Consider the following 19,910-nt stretch of genomic DNA (forward strand, 5'->3'; position numbering starts at 1 on the left):
TTGCTTTCCTGAATGATTTTTCCAAATAATACTCTCATTTGCAGTGAATTTGAAAACAGCTCCAGTTACTTCACATACTAATAAGCAACACTTTTAATTTCTGCCAATGTGATAAGTATGAAATGATTGTTTTAAGTTATATTTCATGAAACTGTTACCATGAAGGATCTTTTCATCTAATTTTTAATTAAAGAAATATCAACATATAATTGAAGAATTAAGCAATTTTTCTAGTTCTCTCTAGGGCAAGAAGGAGGAACAATCCCACCATTTCAAGAAAAAAGAGCCATACTTTAATTTTAATTTCTTTCCATATCCATTAAATGCATGGCAAACAACTGGCCCCAAATATAAAGAGAAACAGTAGCTATAGAAGAGAGGGGAGGTGTAAGTACTCACTCACCTGGCTGTACAGAATGTAGCACTGACTTCCAGCTTTCCACAACAATTATAAGACCTTATGAGAAGGCAGGAAAAGGCACATTCAGAAGAGACAAAGCAATCATTGGGATTGCTTGGATCTGACACAGATGTTGGAATTATCTGATAGGGAATTTAAAATGATTGTGATTTACATATCAAAGATGCTAATGAAAAAGGTAGAAAACATGCAAGATCAGATAATTTCAGCACAGAGATAAAAATTATAAAAATGAACCAAATTGAGGGACACCTGGGTCGCTCAGTTGGTTGAGTGTCTCACTCTTGGTTTCAGCTCAGATTGTGATCTCATGGATTGTGAGATTGACCTGGTGTTGAGCTGCACACTCAGCATGGAGACTCTGCTTGATGATTCTCTCCCTCTGCTCCTTCCCTTACTCGTGCATGTGCTTTCTCTCTCTCAAATGGATAATTTTTTAAAATTATATTTATTTATTTGAGAGAGAGAACACAAGCAACGAGGAGAGCAGAGGAAGGAACAGAGTCCATGCTGAGCAGGGAGCTTGATGCAGAGTGTGATCCCAGAACACTGGGATCATGACCTATACCCAAGGTAGCCACTTAACCAACTGAGCCACCAAGGCACCTGATTTTCAAATGAATAATAAATCTTAAAAAAATGAATCAAATATAAATGCTAGAAATGAAAAACACTGTAGTAAAGAATTTTTTTAAAAGACTCATCAGTAGATGTGGCATAGTAAAGGAATAAGTAAACTTGAAGATAGGACAATAGAAATGATACAAAATGGAACATACACATACACACACACACACACAAAGAGAAAAAGAGAAATAGAAATGAGATATTAAGAGATACGGGACAATAGTTAACATTTTAACATAAGCATAATTGGAATCCCAGGAGATAAGAAAGAAAATGCATAGAAGAAATCGTTGAAGAAGTAATGAGCAGAATTTTCCAAGATTAATGGCAAACTCCAAGTCACAGATTCAGAAATTCAGAGATCAAACAGAATTAATCCCACCATATACCCACCCCCTCCTTAAGACATGTCATATTCAAACTGTTAAAAACAATAGACAAAGAGCAGATCTGGAAGGCAGCCAGAGAAAAAAAAAATTAATGTTATTCACAGAAGAACAAAGAAAATATTTATGGCAAACTTCTCTTCAGAAATCATGTAAGCTAGGAAGGAAGCTTCTAAAGTTCTTAGAGAAAACAAACAAAAAAAACCTGTCACAGCAGAATTCTATACCCACTGAACATAAATTTCAAAATTAAAAAATATAAAAAATTCTCAAACAAAAAACCTAAGAAATTCATTGTCAGCATATTTGCTCTACAAGAAATGATTGTTTAGGCACAACTAATATATCGGAGAAAAACTGAATCTGTACAATGAAATGAGGAGTACAAAGAATGAAATAGGTGGGAGCATGGAACAAGGAATGCAGATTGCTTCCACAGCCTGAAAAAGGCAAGGGAACAGCTTTCCTCTTCAGTGCCTCCAGCGGGAACTGCCTTGCCAACATCTTGACTTTGATCCACAAAGGCTGATCTTGGACTTCTGACACGCAGGACTGGAAGATAACAAATTTGCATTGTATTAGACTACTAAGTTTGTGGTAATATGATACAGCATCAGTAGGACACTAATATAGGTGCATATTGTAAATATTAGGGGAACCATAAAATATCTTTAAAGACATAAATAATAAAGACAATGAAAATTTTTAAATTCTTGGTTATTGTAAGAGAAGGCAGAGAAGAAAAATAAACAAAGAATAGATAGAATAAGCAAAAAGCAGTCAGCAATGTAGATTTTATTGCGACCATATCAATAATGACCTAAATGGGAATGGTCTAAACACATCGATTGAAATAGAGGTTGCCAAACTGGATTTTAAAAGCATACCAAATCATAAGAGGTCTGTGTGAAACCATTTTTAATATAAAATATATAGGTTGAAAGTACATGAATGATGCAAGCACTAGCCAATAGAAAGCTGGAGCATATTGATATCAGACAAAGTAGATTTTAGAATGAAAAGTACTAGAAATGAAGAGGGTCAGTACTTAATGCCTAGGGGTACAGTTCTCAAGAGAACGACTCTAAATGTGCCTATATCTAACAATAGAGCTTCAAAATACATAGGATGTATACTGAAGAAACTGAAAGGAGAAATAGATGAATCCACAATTATAGCTGAATACTTCACGACGCTTTATTGAACAAAGTAAAAGGTCAATAAGGATAGAGATGATCTGAACATCATAAGCCAACTACATCTAGCAGAGAGCAGTCTATCAAGAAAAATAGCATATACTTTATTTTCAACATAAATGGAATATTCACCAAGACAGAGAATGTTCTATGTCAAAAAAGATACCTGAACAATTAAAAAAAAAATCCTACAGAGTATGTTTTTGGACCGTAACAAAATTAAACTAGAAATCAATAATAGATATCTGAAAAATCCCCCAGTATTGGGAAATTAAACATCATTCTTATAAAAAATATTTTATTTCTTTATTTGACAGAGAGAGAGAGAGAGAGAGAGAGATAACAAGCAGGAGGAGTGGCAGAGGGAGAGGGAGAAGCAGCTTCCCTGCAGAGTAGGGAGCCAAATTTGAGGCTTGATCCCAGGACAGTAGGATCATGACCTGAGCCAAAGGCAGATGCTTGATTGAGCCAGCCAGGCACCCTTAAATAACATTATTATAGAATTTATGCATCAAAGAAGAGTGTCAAGGGAAACAAAAACATATTTTGAACCAAATGAAAATTAAAACTACATCATATCCAAACTATGTACCTGATACGAGTTCTTAGAGGAAAAATTACATGGTTAAAAGCTCATGTTAGAAATGAGGAAATTCTAAAATCAATATCCAAGCTTCAAAAAAAATATCCAAACTTCCAGCAAAATAAACCAGTAAAAACAGCAAATAAAGAGAAGGCAATAATAAATATAAGATGATGTCAATGAAATTGAAAATAGAAAAACAGTAGAGACAATCAATGAAACCAAAGTTTCTTTCAATAATATTGATAAATCTCTAGTTAGAATGTCAAAAAAAGTAAGAGAGAAGACACGAATTACCAATATCATAGACGAAGATATATCACTATAGTTCCCACAGATTTTACAAGGATAAGTCTATAATGCAGCCCCCCAATGACTTCCTAACGATCACCACTTGGTATTCATGCTCTTGTGTAATACTCTCCCTTTGACTATTAACTGGCCTTACTGACTTGTTTATAATGGAGAGATTATTCTAGATACAGTGGGATATCTCTTCCAAGATTAGGTTATAAAAGTACTTTGATTTTCACCTTGGGTCCTCTCACTTCTTTTTTCCTATAATCCTTGTCCTGGGGAACTCCAGATACCATGATGTGAGACAACTTTATGGAGGACCATATAACAGGAGACTGATGTAGGCTAACAACAATCTGAGTAAAGTGGATTCCCCCTCTTAGATCAAGTTCAGATGAAATCATTGCCCTGGTCAATGGCTTACCTGCAACCTCATAAGAGATCATGAGCCAGGCTCTTTCTTTGATTCATAGTTTCTGACCCACAGAAACTGTGAAGAAACAAATGTTTAATGGTTGAAGCCTCTGTCTCTAAATTTTAGTGTAATTTGTTACCCAGCAATAGATAACAAATTCAATAAGGAGATAAAACAATTCTATGCCCATAAAGTTGTATTATAAATCAAATTGATACTACAAATAAAATGAGCCAATTTCTTGAAAGACAAACTACCAAACATTACTCAAGAAGAAACAAATACCCTAAATAATTCTATACCTTTTAAATAAATTGAATGTATAGCTAAAAATCTTTTACACACACACAAACAACAGGCTCAGATAATTTCATTTATGAATACTACCAAATGTTTAAGGAATAAATAATAAAAAAGTCTCTTCTAGGAAATATCAAAGGAGGGAATATTTTCTAACTCAGTTTCTGAGAACAGCATTATCCTAATATCAAAACCACGAAGAAAAGTGTTGTGAGAAAAGAAAACTACATGCCCTCATGGACATAGACACAAAAATCCTCAAAAAAAAAAAAAAAAAAAGATCTTTGCAAATCAAATCCAACAATGTATATAAAGGATAATATATTATGACCAGTTTGGGTTTATCCCAGAAAAAAAAAGCTCATTTATTACAAAATCAATTAATATAATGCAAGATATTAACAGACCAGGTAGAAAAAAATTAATTTTAATATATGTAGAAAACAATTCAATAAAATTAATATCCATTTATGATACAAACTTTCAGCAAACTAAGAATAGAAGGTAATGTATTCTCTTTTTTAAAGATTTTATTCATTTATTCATGAGAAACAAACAGAGAGAGGCAGAGACATAAGCAGAGGGAAAAGCAGGTTCCCTGCAGGGAGCCTGATGCAAGAACTTGATCTCAGGACCCTGGGATCATTACCTGAGCCAAAGGCAAGATGCTCAATCATTGAGCCACCCAGACGTCCCAAAGGTAACTTATTCTACTAAAGGACATCTATAAAAGCCTACACGTAACATCATACTTATTAGTGAAGACTGAATGCTTTCTCCCCAAGATCTGTAGCAAGGCATGAATGTCATTTTTCATGACTCCAATCTAATATTGTACTATAAAATCTATCCAATGCCGTAAGGCAAGAAAAAAAGAAATTAAAAGCATACAGATCAGAAAGAAGAAATAATTCTTTTTGAAGAAAACATAATTGTCTGCTTAGGAAATTTCAAAGAATATATAATAAAAATTAAAAAAAAAAGGGGATCCCTGGGTGGCTCAGCAGTTTAGCACCTGACTTCAGCCCAGGGTGTGATCCTGGAGTCCCGGGATTGAGTCCTGCATCGGGCTTCCTGCATGGAGCCTGCTTCTCTCTCTGCCTCTCTCTCTCCCTGTCTCTCACGAATGAATAAAAAAAAAAAAAAAAAGAATATATAAAAATGCTCCTAAAGCTAGTAAATCAGCTTATCCAGGTCACAGTATACAAAATCAACACCAAAAGAAAATTAATTATATTTCTGTAAATTATAGGTAACCAATTGTAATATGCAATTCCAAGAACAGTACTGTTTATTATTACATCAACAAATTTAATATGGAGGTATAAATCTGAAGGGAAGAAAGTAATATATAAGGTGAAAACAATGAAAGATTGACAAAAGTAGTAATAAATAAATTGAAAGATATACAATGTCCATGGATTCGAAGACTCAATAAATATTAAGATGTCAAATTTCCTCAGTTTCACTCACTGATGAATTCAACTAAATTTCAATAAAAATCCCAGCAGAGTTTTTATAGACATTGACAAGGCTATTCTAAAGTTTATTCTTTTTCAAACACTTGGTGATCTTTGAATGCCTTTTAAAGTCTAAGTATTAGGCTCTGAAAAGTTCACTGAAACCTCTGTATGCGTTGGTGAGGCTTGCCATTTTAGTGAGCTTCACTTCAGGATGACAGCACAGAGCTTCGCATTTTGCCAGAAGACACACATACCAGTATTTGTTGAGCTTATCTTTGGGCTCTTCAATTTCTCTTGGAAAGAACCATTCGGTTTATGACTTATGATGTGCTGATAAATGCCAGGCTTTACACATTTTGTTCAAAGGAGCTGGGAAATAAGACTTGGGTAGGGAAAGTGCTTCACTATATAAGGGGTAAAATTTCACTTAATATCTTTTTTCTTTTTTTCTGCAATATCTCATCCCCACTTTCAATTGACTAGTTTCTCTGAATCTAGAGTTTCTATAGTTCAGTTTATCCCAGAAAAAGGCTTCTGGTTTCCCCACAGGGAATTGGCAGGGAAGCAGAGGAGACTTTGGTTCTAACTCCATTTTATGCTCACTTTAAATTGGCCACTGTACTTTTCATCCCATCTTTCATCTCCTCTGGAAATAAATGATGCTTCCATCCTGAGCCTTTTATAGGTTTTACTTGCCGAATTAGTGTTCTCTGTTATAGGCATCCTCTGTGCTGGAATTGAAGCTTAAATTCTTTTTACTCCTTTATGTCAAAAAACCCTAATTTGTCCACTTCAATAATATATCTTACAAATATTTATGGATATCATTCATTGACTGTGGTTTCCTTTTCCATTGATACCCATTTACTATTATTTTAGTGCAGCTGCATAAGGCAGTAAAAATAAAGAACATTTTAATTCAAACCATTTAATTTTATGTTTGAGGTTGATATGATCATTGCTTATTCTCTCTTTCTTTTGTGAATTGTCAGTTCATAATCTTTCTCCATTTTTCTATTGGGTTGTGTGTGTATGTGTTTGTGTTTGTTTGTAGGCAATCTACTTCCTGGGAGACGAAAATAATTGGAACAAGAAAGAAAATTGTATCATAAGACACAGAAACATGACATCCCTTTTGATTAAGAAGAGCAAAATATATTTATTAAAAATCTTTCTAATTATTTAAAAAAGTGTTATGGAGCTCCTACTACATGTTACACATTATGCTAAGAAGTGGAGATTGCAAAACTTAATTTTTATTTTTCTCAAAATACAAGATTCAATTTTTGTGGCCCTTCAGATGCACTAAGCCCCATCTCACCACCTAGCTTAGTTGTTTGCACTTCTCCTAGCCTGAGCATCCCTACATACAATTTTGATTGAGATTGCATTGGATCAGCAGGCCAGTTTGTGGAGTATTTCTTTATAAAAACTGTATTTTTCAACAATGAATATTTACCATTTTAACCACTTTAAATATATAGTTTAGAGGCATTTAAGTACATTCAAACTGTTGTACAACCATCACTACCATCCATCTCCAAAACTTTTTCATCACTTCAAACCTGAAACTCCATATCCATTAAACAATAATTACCCACATCCTCTTTCTCAGAGCCCCTGACAGCCACAATTCTGTTTTCTAGATCTATGAATTTGACTATTCTAGGTATCTCATTTAATGGAATTATACAGTATTTGTCCTTTTGTGACTGGCTTATTTCACTTAGGATAATGTATTTAATGTTTATTCATGTTGTAGCATGTGTCAGAATTTCCTTGTTTTTAAGGCTGAATAATATTCATTGTGTGTATATACCACATTTTATTTATCCATTCATCTGTCAATAGACACTTGGGTTGCTTCCCGCTTTTAGTTATTGTGAATAGTGTTGCTATGAATGTGGATATACAAATATCTGTTTAAGACTGTGTTTTAAATTATTTTGGAAGTAGAATTGCTGGATCATACGGTAACTCTATTTTTAGTTTTTTGAGGAACTGCCACAACATTTTCCATAGCCGCTGAGCCATTTTACATTCCCAGTAACAGGGGTTCCAACTTCTCCACATCCTTGCCAACACTTGTTATTTTCTGTGTTTTTGATAAATAGCCATCCTGATGGGTGTGAAGTGGCATTTCATTGTGGTCTTAATTTGCATTCTCTAATGATTAGCTGTGTTGAGTGTCATTTCATGTGATTATTACCCTTTTGTATATCTTCTTTAGAGAAATGTCTATTCAAGACTTGCCCATTTTTAAGTTGAGTTGTTTATGTTTTCTTGTTTTTGTTGAGTTGTAGGAGTTATTTATTCTGATTATTAACCCTTTATCAGATGTATGATTTGCAAATATTATTCCTTTTTGGGGGGTTGCTTCTAATTCTATCGATGCTGTCTTCTGATATGTAAAAGTTTTTAATTTTGATGTAGTTCAATTTATCTGTTTTTCTTGTGCTTTTTGTGTCACATCCAGGAAATCACTGCCAAATCTGATGTCATAAAGCTTTTTGCCCATGTTTATTTCTAAGAGTTTCACAGTTTTAAGTCTTATATTTAGATTTTTGATTCATTTTGAGTTATTTTTTTACATATGATATAAAGTAGAGGTCCAACTTCATCCTTTTGCATGAGGATATCCAGTTTCTCCAGCATCATTTATTCACTCATTAATTTTTGAAAATCCTTGGACAGTGTGTCTTCAAATATTGCTTTTGTCATATACTCTCTAGCCTCTTTCTCTCTTAGAAATTTTAACAATATACAGTATATCTCTCACTCTTTCCTGCTTTTTATCCCTTTTCTCTCTGTGTTTCAATCTAGCATTTTACAGTGATTTACATACTAGCTCACAGTGATCTTTGCTGTGTCCAGTCTAATAAGCCTATTTATTCTTAATTTTGGTTACTATATTTTTTAGCTTTTCTGCCTCAAGAGAATGAACACTATGGGCTGACCTAAATTCCACAAATTAGGAGTACTGGCAGAGAAGAGGAGGAAGGAAGGAGAATAAATGCATAATATTTCTAACCCTTGTTTCCTCCCTCTATCCCTGAAGAGTGTATTCCTGTAGCATTATGTTCTGTGAGCCAACTCTCTTAACAAAAATTTATCTGAGTTCAGTAACTGCTCTTCTCTTACTCTTTAGGCTTAAAAGAGATTATGTATCCTGCTAGTACCAGTTTTTAGACAATGCAGTAACTCTAGGGTTTTCCTGATAATCCTACACTTAGCTTTGTCCTTTCATTCAGCACTCCTCAAATCGCTCAGTTTGGGTGAACTATTTTTTCTATATTGGACATTAACTGTAGTGAATTCTATATATAGGAAATTTTGGTTTATCAATATTTTCTTTACTGATTCCAGGAGTTTGTCATACTTTAAAAGATATTGTCATACAAGTATTGTATAAAGTGTCTCATGTTTCCTTTTACCACTTTTTTTTTTCATGCTATATTATCTTTATGTATAAAGACTTCTAACCATATCAACAAGAGACCAATTCATCCACTGCTCTGTTTGGCTGCCAGTGTCTTGTCTCTCCATCAATGGTGAGGTAGATACCCTTACCATGGGGAAGAGAAATCCACGGTTTATTGCCTTTGCCAATAACAAAAATGTTGGAAGCTTCAAATTTACATTCAAATCTATGATTCATATGGTATTTCTTATGGTATTAGAAATAAGGTATTACTCATTTCCCCCTCCCCCACAGTTTTGTGGCTATTTTTACTGGTTTATTTTCTGTTTGACATTTTGAAACTGCTTATCAAATAAAAATATAATACTGGTATTTTTATTGAATAAATAAATATAAAATTTGTAGATTAACTTAGGGGTAAGTGAAATCTTTGAGTTCACTTAGTCATGAATAGTACTATTTCCATTTGTTTAAGTCTTCATTTGTATTTCTCACTAGTTTTTGTTTCCTTTGGAGAGGTTTTTTTTTTTTTTTTTAAAGGTCCTTTACCCTAGATATTTTACACAATTGTTACTGTAAATGTTGTCTCCTTTCATTAGAACTTGTAGCAGGTTTTGATTTACACATATGAAGCCTAGTTATTCCTGATATGACTAATTTTGAACCCAGCCACTTTATCTTATGTTTGTAATAGTTATAAAGTCTCCAAGTTTTCCTTTTAACCAGCTTCTGATAAGAGAAAAACAGAAGCAGCTCTCAGATTCTGTGTTCAACAGAAACTCTAAACAGGAGGTGATCCTTTAACTGAGTCCAAAGGTTCAAATGGGACTCTGACAGTTGCAAATAAAGGTAAGAGATAAATGGGAAGAATGTTCCAGGTTATGAAAGGAACAGCTTTTTCTTTGTGGAATCACGATGCTAGCCAGGACCCTATACACATATCCTGAAAACTGGAGGGCCTTCAAGCCTCTCATTGCTGCTCAGAACAGCAGGGTTCCAAGTACTCTCTGCACTACCCCACTTCCACTTTGGCCAAACCAAACTATACCCCTGAATTTCTTTTTTTTTTTTTTAAGATTTCATTTATTTATTCATGAGAGACACACACACACACACACACACACACAGAGAATGAGAGAGAGAGAGGCAGAGACACAGGCAGAGGAAGAAGCAGGCTCTATGCAGGGAGACCGATGTGGGACTCGATCCCGGGACTCCAGGATCAGGCCCTGGGCTGAAGGCGGTGCTAAGCCACTGAGCCACCCAGGCTGCCCTACACCCCTGAATTTCTTCATAAATTTCCTTCCAGCAAGATTCCAGAATTTGAAGGTGACGATGGTTTCTCTGTGTTCGAGGGAAGTGCCATTGCCTACTGTGTGAGCAAAGAGAAGCTACAGGTAAGTACCACAGAGCCAGCAGCTCAGGTGGTACAGTGGGTGAGGTTTGCGGATAGTGACCTAGTGCTCCAAGCGAGTACCTGGGTGCTCGCCACTTTTGGCATTGTGCACCACAACAAGTAGGCCACAGAAAATGCAAAGGAGATGAGGCCAATTCTGGGGCTACTGGATGCTTAAAGATGAGGACTTTCATGGTGGGCAAATGTGTGATGCTGGCTGATATCACAATTTGTCTGTCATGGCTCAATAAACAAATCCTGGAGCCTTCTTTCCACCAGCCCTTCTCCAACACTGACCACTGGTTCCTCACTTACATTAACTAGCCCCATTTTGGGGCTATTTGGGGGGAGGTGAAACTCCATAAGAAGATGGCCCAGGTTGATGCTAAAAAGTTTTCAGAGAGCCAGCCTGAAAAGGACACCCCATGGAAAGACAAAGTTTCTTGAGAAGAGAAGCGGAAGCCCCATGCTGAGTGGAAAGTGGGAAAAAAGGGCTGCTGCCCCTGCTTCTGAGGAGGAGATGGATGAATGTGAGCAGGTGCTGGCTGCTGAGCCAAAGGCCAAGGATCCCTTTGCTCACTTCCCTAAGAGTACCTTTGTGTTGGATGAATTTAAACACAAATACTCCAATGAGGACACCCTGTCTGTGGTGCTGCCACTTGTTTCAGAGCACTTTGATAAGGATAACTGGTCTCTGAGGTATTCTGACTACTGCTTTCCTGAAGAGCTCACCCAGACCTTCATGAGCTGCAACTTCATCATCAGAATGTTCCAGGGGTTGGACAAACTGAGGAAGAATGTCTTTTCCAGGTGTCATTCTCTTTGAAACCAACAATAGCAGCCCCATTTCTTGAGTCTGGGTCTAAGGCCAGGAGCCTGCCTTTCTGCTGAATCCATATTGGCAGGCGGACTTCAAGTCATATATGTGGCAGAAGCTGGATCCTAGCTGTGAGGAGACCCAGATGTTTGTTCAGGAGTACTTTTCCTGGGAAGGGGGCCTTCCACCTTTCAGTATGTGGGCACAGCATTCAATCATGGCAAGATCTTCAAGTGAACATCTTTTTCCATCACCTAGCTGCCTGCACCTTCTTAAAAGAAGATGGGGATTATTAAAGGAAACTGAACATTGAGGGAAAAAAAGAGGAAGGAATATAAGATAATGGTTAAAAGAGACAAAGTTCATGGTCAGCTTGAGAGCTTAGATGTCATTCAATATCATGGGGCAATGGGCTATGAAATGGAGAGTGGTGAGACATGAAAAAGATAAGAAGCAATGAGTTCATTTAGGGCCCTAAAAGAAGGAGCTCAAGAATCATGTTAAGAACAGTGGAAACAATTGAAGAATTTTAGCAGAAGACCAGGTATGAAGACTATCAGTGTGGAGAGTGAAGTTTTATGGTTCAAGTGTGTTGGTACAAGTGTGTTGCAATAATATGAGATATAAACTTTGTGACACAAATAAAGAGGAATGCATGGGTTGAAGACCTTTTAATGAGGTAGCATCTGCAAAAGTTGATGACTAACTAGAAGAGAGAAAAAAAAGAGAGGGAGAAATGAAGGATTCTGGCTGGAGCAGTGCATGGAGCAGGGAAGGATTTGTGAGAAGGGGATCTGATCAGATTTGTTGGGGGTGCATTTGAGAAGTCTGTAGAACATATACATATTAATTTACAAAGTAGGTCTATGTGTTAGATCTAGTCATTCACTTATTTGACAAATGTTAATTAAATGCCCTTTCTAAATCAGATGCTTTCTCCCTGGCAGGAAGGGAAATTGGAATAAGGCTCCTGCACTACTATAACAATCAAGATAGGACATTATGAAAATATTTATTACTTACATATTTTATATCCAGAAAGAAAACAAAGTGACTATTATGGGCTGTATTATGTCTCTTTAAAATTCATGTGAAGCCCCAAACCCCAGCACCTCAGAATGTAGATGTATTTGGAGATAAGATCTTTAAAGAGGTGATTAAGTTAAAATGAGACTGTTAGAGCTGGGCTCTAATCCAGTGTAACTGGTGTACTTATAAGGAGAGGAAGAGGCACCAGGAATGCCCACATACAGAGGAACAAATATATAAAAAGTGGCAAGAGAGTGGCCATCTGGAAGGCAACAAGAGAGGCCTCAGAGGAATCTAATCCTGCTGGCACCTTAATTTTGAACTTCCAGCCTCTGGAAGTAGGAAAAAATAAATTTCTGTTCGTTTTTTTTATGATAGTCAATGTGATATTTTTTAATAGCAACCCTAGCAACAAATACAGTGATTAATAATTAAAACATCCATGTACATGTACACAGAGCAAATAAATTAATGATAAGGAGAAATCAAGAACTAGACAAAGAAGATGCATAAAAATTCCTTGTTTCCAAATTTATTCAGGAATAGTTGACAAATATTGTTCATTTGTAGTATACAACAGGATGATTATATGCATGCATATATACACACATGAATGTATACATACATATATATAGAATGATTTCTAAGATCACAATAATTAACCATCACCTCACACAGTTAGCTTGCATGTGTATGTGTGGTGAGAAGGCTTAAGATTTACTCTCAGAAACCATTAAGTACACAATCACTGTGTTATTAACTAGAGAAATTATTTGTCTTAAATATTTTTCAGAGGTAACTAAATATTTAAATGTAAAATTAAATTGGACTGTATTCTTTCAGCAAAGGATATAACTTATTAATAGAACTTTAAAATGTTTGATTCATTTCTTTTATTGCCCTTTTCTTTGGTCAAATGAACTTTGCATTATTCTTGAGAGTCTTGGAATGATTCAAATCCAGGGATAAAATATGGAAATTAAAATGTTTCTTATTCTGTGACATGAAGTAATTAGATGATTTGCTTCAGTATGTTGACCTTTCATTTATAAGCTATTTTTTGAAACATATTCTTAATGTATTATACAGAAGCAATGTTCTCAGAAGGGTAAATAACAAAGTTAATGACTTACTATTTTTTTTCTTTTAGTAAATGCCAGTTCTTCAGCCTTTAACAAATTATTGCCGGAAAATAAGCTCATACTTCAGTGTTTCTGGAACATATAGTTTGTGATACCAATATGAAAACACTAGCTGTGAAAGAAAACTGGATAATAAAGATGAAGTAAGCCAAGAGGGTAGCTTCTGTGAACCACTTCAAGCTACTTTATTCACAATCACTGCCTCTCTTCTAGAATGTAGACAAGATGTCCAACAAAGGTCACCCTTAAATGTTTCCAGAAGCCAAGATTTAAGTAATGTTTTTTCTCATTGGTGAAATATACTTTTTAAGAAGCATCACTCAGATTATATTTTAAAAACATCTGATTTTTCCATTTACAGGCTTGAAAAGTAGCACAATGGTGCATTTGCAGAGGCAAAGTAGGCCTCTGTTAGCCTGGGCCTCTGATCTGGATAATTCAATCGTTTGGAAGCAAGTTCAAACTGACTTAAGAGATAGAAAGAACCTGCTGGTACTTATGCTGAAAACTCCAGAGTGTTGGTAGACTACAGGTACAAATTAATTAGGTTTCTACTCCATCTTCCAGGGATTCTTTTGGGAATTCCTCCTTAGCTTGTTGACTATGTTGTAACAGGCCCTGACCTCAATAAATTAATTATGGCCAAACAAGACCCACCTCTAGAGCCTGGAGTGGGTATAATTCCTAATAGCCTAAGCAAAGGAGATATTGTAAAGATCCCTCTATCCTATTGAGATCATTTTTATTTTTATTTTTTAAAAGATTTTATTTATTTATTCATGAGACACACACACACACACACACACACACACACACACACACACACAGGCAGAGGGAGAAGCAGGCTCCATGCCGGGAGCCCGATGTGGGACTAGATCTGGGGTCTCCAGGATCACACCCTGGGCTGAAGGCAGGTGTTCAACTGCTGAGTGACCTAGGCATCTGAGATCTTTTTTATTTTAAATAAAAATGATCCAGGCTCATTTTGAAAGATCTTACTGGTTCATAAATCTTATTCTATTAAAAGTCAAATAATTTTGCTTTGAGAATAATATACACTTACACACATACAGTACATTTGGCTCATAATGCCCAAGCAAGTCTATGACAGATAGTATTGCTATTTCCAATACTACTGTGCTTATTTTGAAAAGGGTAGGGGTGCCTGGGTGGCTCAGTCAATTAAGGTCTGCCTTCAGCTCAGGTCCTGAACTCATAGGTTCTGGGATAGAGCCCCATGTCAGGCTCCCTGCTCAGCAGGGAATCTGTTTCTCCCTTCTCCTCTGCGCCTCTCTCTGGTTCATCCTCTTTCCCAAATAAGTGAATAAAATTTAAAAGAAATAAAGGAAAAATATAGTAGACCATCTAAGCTTAGGTTTTCTAAGAACCCACTGGTTGGTTTACTGTAGAGATCAGACAATTATAAATCAATACTTTCAAGGCTCCTTTAGGGAAATACATTTTATTAGGTGCTAATTTGGCTGATTAGACAGCAATCAGACTTCTTTGTATTCTAAATAAAGCAGTTAATATGACAATATTATTTCATTTACTCTGATTAGGACTCTTGATTAGGTCATGAAGGATATTTAAGATAAATGGTGACAAGTCCGAGAAGAAGTTGGGAATCTGATTTAGAGCTGATGTTGTCTTACTTAACTGTAGTTAATGCCACAGAAGAACTGAGAGGAACATTGTTTGTATTGATGTCTTAATATTTATTGCATGGATACAACATTGTCCCTATTGCACAGACTCTCATATATACACTCATTCAACAATGATTTCCTCACATTCAAAGATCTTATGATTCAATGGGGAAAATACATACATACATGAATTTAAGTCGAAATGCTTAAAAGAAATATAAGTAATATTATAATAGAAGAAGGGAGAAAGAACAATGCAAATGCATTGGAAGATGTGGAAAGTCTTCCTAGAGGAAAGTTCTTTCAACTGGTGCTTGAAAGATAAGAACAGTGGTTCAGTAGAGGTAAGTCAGGGCCCCACCTACTCTTAAGAAGAGCGATGCCATAAAGTAGCAATAGATGTGAATGTGCATTGATTCCATGATGGGAAATGGATGGTATGAATGGAATATTATGATCAAATTTACAGTGGAAGGTCTTGAATCTCATGGTAAGAAATTTAAACTACATTTTATGACTAATGAGGAATTGTTGAAGAATGAACAATAAGAGAGTAAAAGATTATATAGAATATTGATTATATAGACTAGTAACTCTTATAGCTGCATGAAGCATTGAGCACTGAGAACTTCCAATACTCAAAAGAAAGGAGGAAAAGAAGGCAGGAAAATCAGTTATCAACTGATTGCAGTAGTATTCATGAAAACTATTTTCAGAATATCATTAGAGTGAAAGGAAGAGTCGAAATTCAGAGACATTTAGGAAATGAAATTAATAAATTTTGATGATGCAAAGGATGAGGTGAATGTTGAAGTCAGACATAGCTGTGGTGGAGATTGCTAGTTACCTTTCAATATTTATTCTCTTTGTCTTATACAGTGCCCAGAATGTTAGCTGGACACATCAGCTAAATGATGATACTTTCAAATCTCCATAGCTTGGTATAGCTTGGTTATGGCCATGGGATTAAATACAGGCCTGAGAGGCATAAATGCAACTTCTAGAAATTCTCATTAAAAGAGAAATGTTTCCCTCTAGCATTTTTTTCCTTCTAGGTGCTGAGATATGGATGGGACATGTGACAACACCACTGATCCTTCCTGTACTATGAAGCGGAAGTCATGTGCTACATGTGCTGCTCTTGCTTGCCTTAAAAAGTGGGAAAGTGGAAGTGAATCACTGGTGATGGTGGAGCAGCCTGGGAATACTTACTTCTGGCTGCCTTTTACCTAACACAGAAGTAAAGGTGAAAGTATCTTTTTGTCATTCACATTTTAACTTTTTTATATTATATATACCTAAGCTTATTCCTGACTCATTCAGTGACATCAGATTTCCTACTTGAGAAATTCTATCGTAGGTTGTCTTTTAGTTTTGTTGACTGTTTCTTTTGCTGTGCAGAAGCTTTTTATCTTGATGAAGTCCCAATAATTCATTTTTGCTTTTGTTTCCCTTGCCTTCATGGATGTATCTTGCAAGAAGTTGCTGTGGCCAAGTTCAAAAAGGGTGTTGTCTGTGTTCTCCTCTAGGATTCTGATGGATTCTTGTCTCACATGTAGATCTTTCATCCATTTTGAGTTCATCTTTGTGTCTGGTGTAAGAGAATGGTCTAGTTTTATTCTTCTGCACGTGGCTGTCCAATTTTTCCAGCACCATTTATTGAAGAGGCTGTCTTTTTTCCAGTGGATAGTTTTTCCTGCCTTGTCGAAGATGAGTTGACCATAGAGTTGAGGGGCCATTTCTGGGTTCTCTACTCTGTTCCATTGATCTATGTGTCTGTTTTTGTGCCAGTACCACACTGTCTGGATGACCACAGCTTTGTAGTACAACCTGAAATCCAGCATTGTGATGCCCCTGGCTTGGTTTTTTGTTGTTGTTGTTGTTGTTTTGTTTTGTTTTGTTTTTGTTTTTGTTTTTGTTTTTTTAATATTCCCCTGGCTGTTCAGGGTCTTTTCTGATTCCACACAAATCTTAAGTTGATTTGTTCCAACTCTCTGAAGAAAGTCCATGGTATTTTGATAGGGATTGCATTAAATGTGTAAATTGCCCTGGGTAGAATTGACATTTTCACAGTATTAATTCTTCCAATCCATGAGCATGGAATATTTTCCATCCCTTTGTGTCTTCCTCAATTTCTTTCAAAAGTATTCTGTAGTTTTTAGGGTATAGATCCTTTACCTCTTTGGTTAGGTCTATTCCTAGGTATCTTATGCTTTTGAGTGTGCGATTGTAAATGGGATTGACTCCTTAATTTCTTTCTTCAGTCTCATTGTTACCCCAAAGATACAAATGCAATGAAATGCCGGAACACCTCCACCCCTATGTTTATAGCAACAATGTCCACAATAGCCAAACTGTGGAAGGAGCCTTGGTGTCCATCGACAGATGATGGTTAAAGAAGCTGTGGTCTATGTATACAATGGACTATTCCTCAGCCTTTAGAAATGATAAATACCCACCATTTGCTTCGACATGGATGGAACTGGAGGGTATTATGGTGAGTGAAATAAGTCAATCGGAGAAGGATGAACATTATATGGTTCATTCATTTGGGGAATATAAAAATTAGTGAAAGGGAATAAAGGGGAAAGGAGAGAAAATGAGTGAAAATATTAGTGAGAGTGACAAAACATGAGAGACACCTAACTCTGGGAAATGAACAAGGGGTAGTGGAAAGGGAGGTGGGCAGGGGGTTGAGGTGACTGAGTGATGGGCACTGAGGGGGACACTTGGCGGGATGAGCACTGGGTGTTATGCTATATGTTGGCAAATTGAACTCCAATAAAAAATTAATAAAAAAATAATAATAATAAAAAAAGAAATTCTATAGTAGTTAGAATGAGTGTTATATTTTAAAGGTAAACCATCCCCAAGTTTCAGTGACTCAAAGCAACAAAGGATTTTTTTTCCCGCGATGTCACATGGCCATGCCTGTCCTAAAGGGAATGTAGAAATGGCATCCCCTTTGTTCCCAGAAGGACAAGAGAACCAGAAATATTGGTGAACACTATTAATATTTACTACTCATTTTTGAAAAGTGATGATGTCATTAATCAGAGAGCGAGAAAGGAGGAAGAAGGTAGAGAAAATGAATTTAATTATGGATATCTTGCCCATGGAATTCAAGTTCTTTGGATGGAATGTAAAACTGGAAATAAGGATCTGGAATCTAGGTGTCAGTAGAAGAAAAGTTGAGATTCATCTACATGCATATAGAATTTGAATCTCTGGGTGACAATGAGACTATCTGGAGCCAGATTGCAGAGAGAAAATATGTGACAGTATCTCGTAAAATTACTACATTTACATGTGCAAAGAAAAGAAAAGTATCTAATGAAGGCATGTGAAGACTGGTCAGAGAAGCAGCAGGAAAACAAGGACAGAGTGGGATCACAGGACCCAGAAGAGAATTTTGCAGAGATGTGATGTCAAACAAAAAACCCATCGATTATTGGAGAAAGCAAGTTTCAGAGCTGTGGTGGTTGGGGAGCCAGACTGCAGTAAGTCATGAAGCAAGTGGGATGAGGCAGGAAAGGTGAACTGAAAGTACTCGTGAGGTGTTTGGAGAGGGACAGAAAAACAGATCAACAGAACACCCAGGAGCTCAGCCAACCTTACAAAGATCTAGGAAGATGAGAATTTTGGAATTAACATTTTATTGGACAGTTATATAAACTTTATAAGCATCCTTTTTAAACCAATATTAAATATTAAAGCAACCAATCCCCCTGCATTTATACTATTATCTGTGAGACTTTCTTTGGCAGAAACAAAACAGTACAAAGGACTCAAATCATTCTACCCCAGTAGGAATGTAGTGTGCAGGACAATAACGATAAACCTAATAGCAAAACAAAACAACAAAAACCCGTGAAAACTCAGTGTAATCTGGCAACAGTCTAGAAATAAGCGATGCTGGTTGTTCAATCTTGAACTGCTAAACCAACGGGAGTGATTTTCAGCAAGGCTAATAAAGAACTCAGTCTGCTGGGGATGGTCTCTTGGCAGAATCATTTTCCTCCCTGCTCCTGCCTTCCTCTGTGTTATTCACCTACTTCAGGACCAAATCATTTTTACTTAGCAACAGAGTAAATTTTCTTACTTCAGTTATTTGCCTCAAGTTATTTTTTGCTGAGCATATAACAGAAGTGTAACACTGAGGTATGAATAATAAACGTATAAATTAGGGGCAACTCTGAAGTGGTAGACAGTAAATACACTCATACACAAGTCCAAATTAAATTTTACTCCCTATGTGACAAAATTGTGCATAATGTGTGTGGCAGGCTGAAAAATCAATCAAAGAGCAATTAAAAATTGGAAGTATGATGGATTACTAGTGAAGAGCTTCAATTACAAATTCTAGGTGAATCAAGCTGAATTTTCTACTTAATCTTATGAAAAATCTTTTCCTGTTGAAAGCACCAAACAATATCATTACATACATGTTGTGATTATAGGAATCACTAAAGAATTAATTTTTGAAATTCATTTCTGTAGCTATATATATTTTAATTTATTTAAGAAACTGGGTCATGTATACAGATTCTTTCAGTAGCAGATTTATAAACTATACCTTGTGCCTCACTTTGAAGGAAATTTGAATTAAGTAATTTTACCTTGTAAAATAATGAGATCTTTGGGGGAGAAAAGTACAGTCCATATTATATTAAGATAGAAGGAAATTCTACTATCTTCCAAAGTGCTTAGTAACCATCGCTAAGGAAACAATTCAGAAGCCTATTTGTTGAGCTTACAGGAATATGTA

General features: G+C 35.9%; 1 long non-coding RNA gene and 1 pseudogene across 1 annotated transcript; one reads left to right on the forward strand and one right to left on the reverse strand.

Moving 5' to 3' along the window:
- Window positions 1-1,028: 1,028 nt before the first annotated feature.
- On the reverse strand, window positions 1,029-19,827 carry LOC111094246. Its single transcript, XR_005384539.1, has 4 exons — window positions 19,762-19,827; window positions 13,485-13,618; window positions 3,935-4,000; window positions 1,029-1,986 (listed from the first exon to the last, which is right to left on the reverse strand). It is a non-coding gene; the product is annotated as an uncharacterized LOC111094246 (long non-coding RNA).
- Window positions 10,025-11,559, forward strand: LOC100687309 (annotated as a pseudogene).
- Window positions 19,828-19,910: the final 83 nt, after the last annotated feature.

This window comes from Canis lupus, chromosome 36 (genome assembly GCF_011100685.1).
Source record: "Canis lupus familiaris isolate Mischka breed German Shepherd chromosome 36, alternate assembly UU_Cfam_GSD_1.0, whole genome shotgun sequence".
Taxonomy (NCBI): Eukaryota; Metazoa; Chordata; class Mammalia; order Carnivora; family Canidae; genus Canis; species Canis lupus.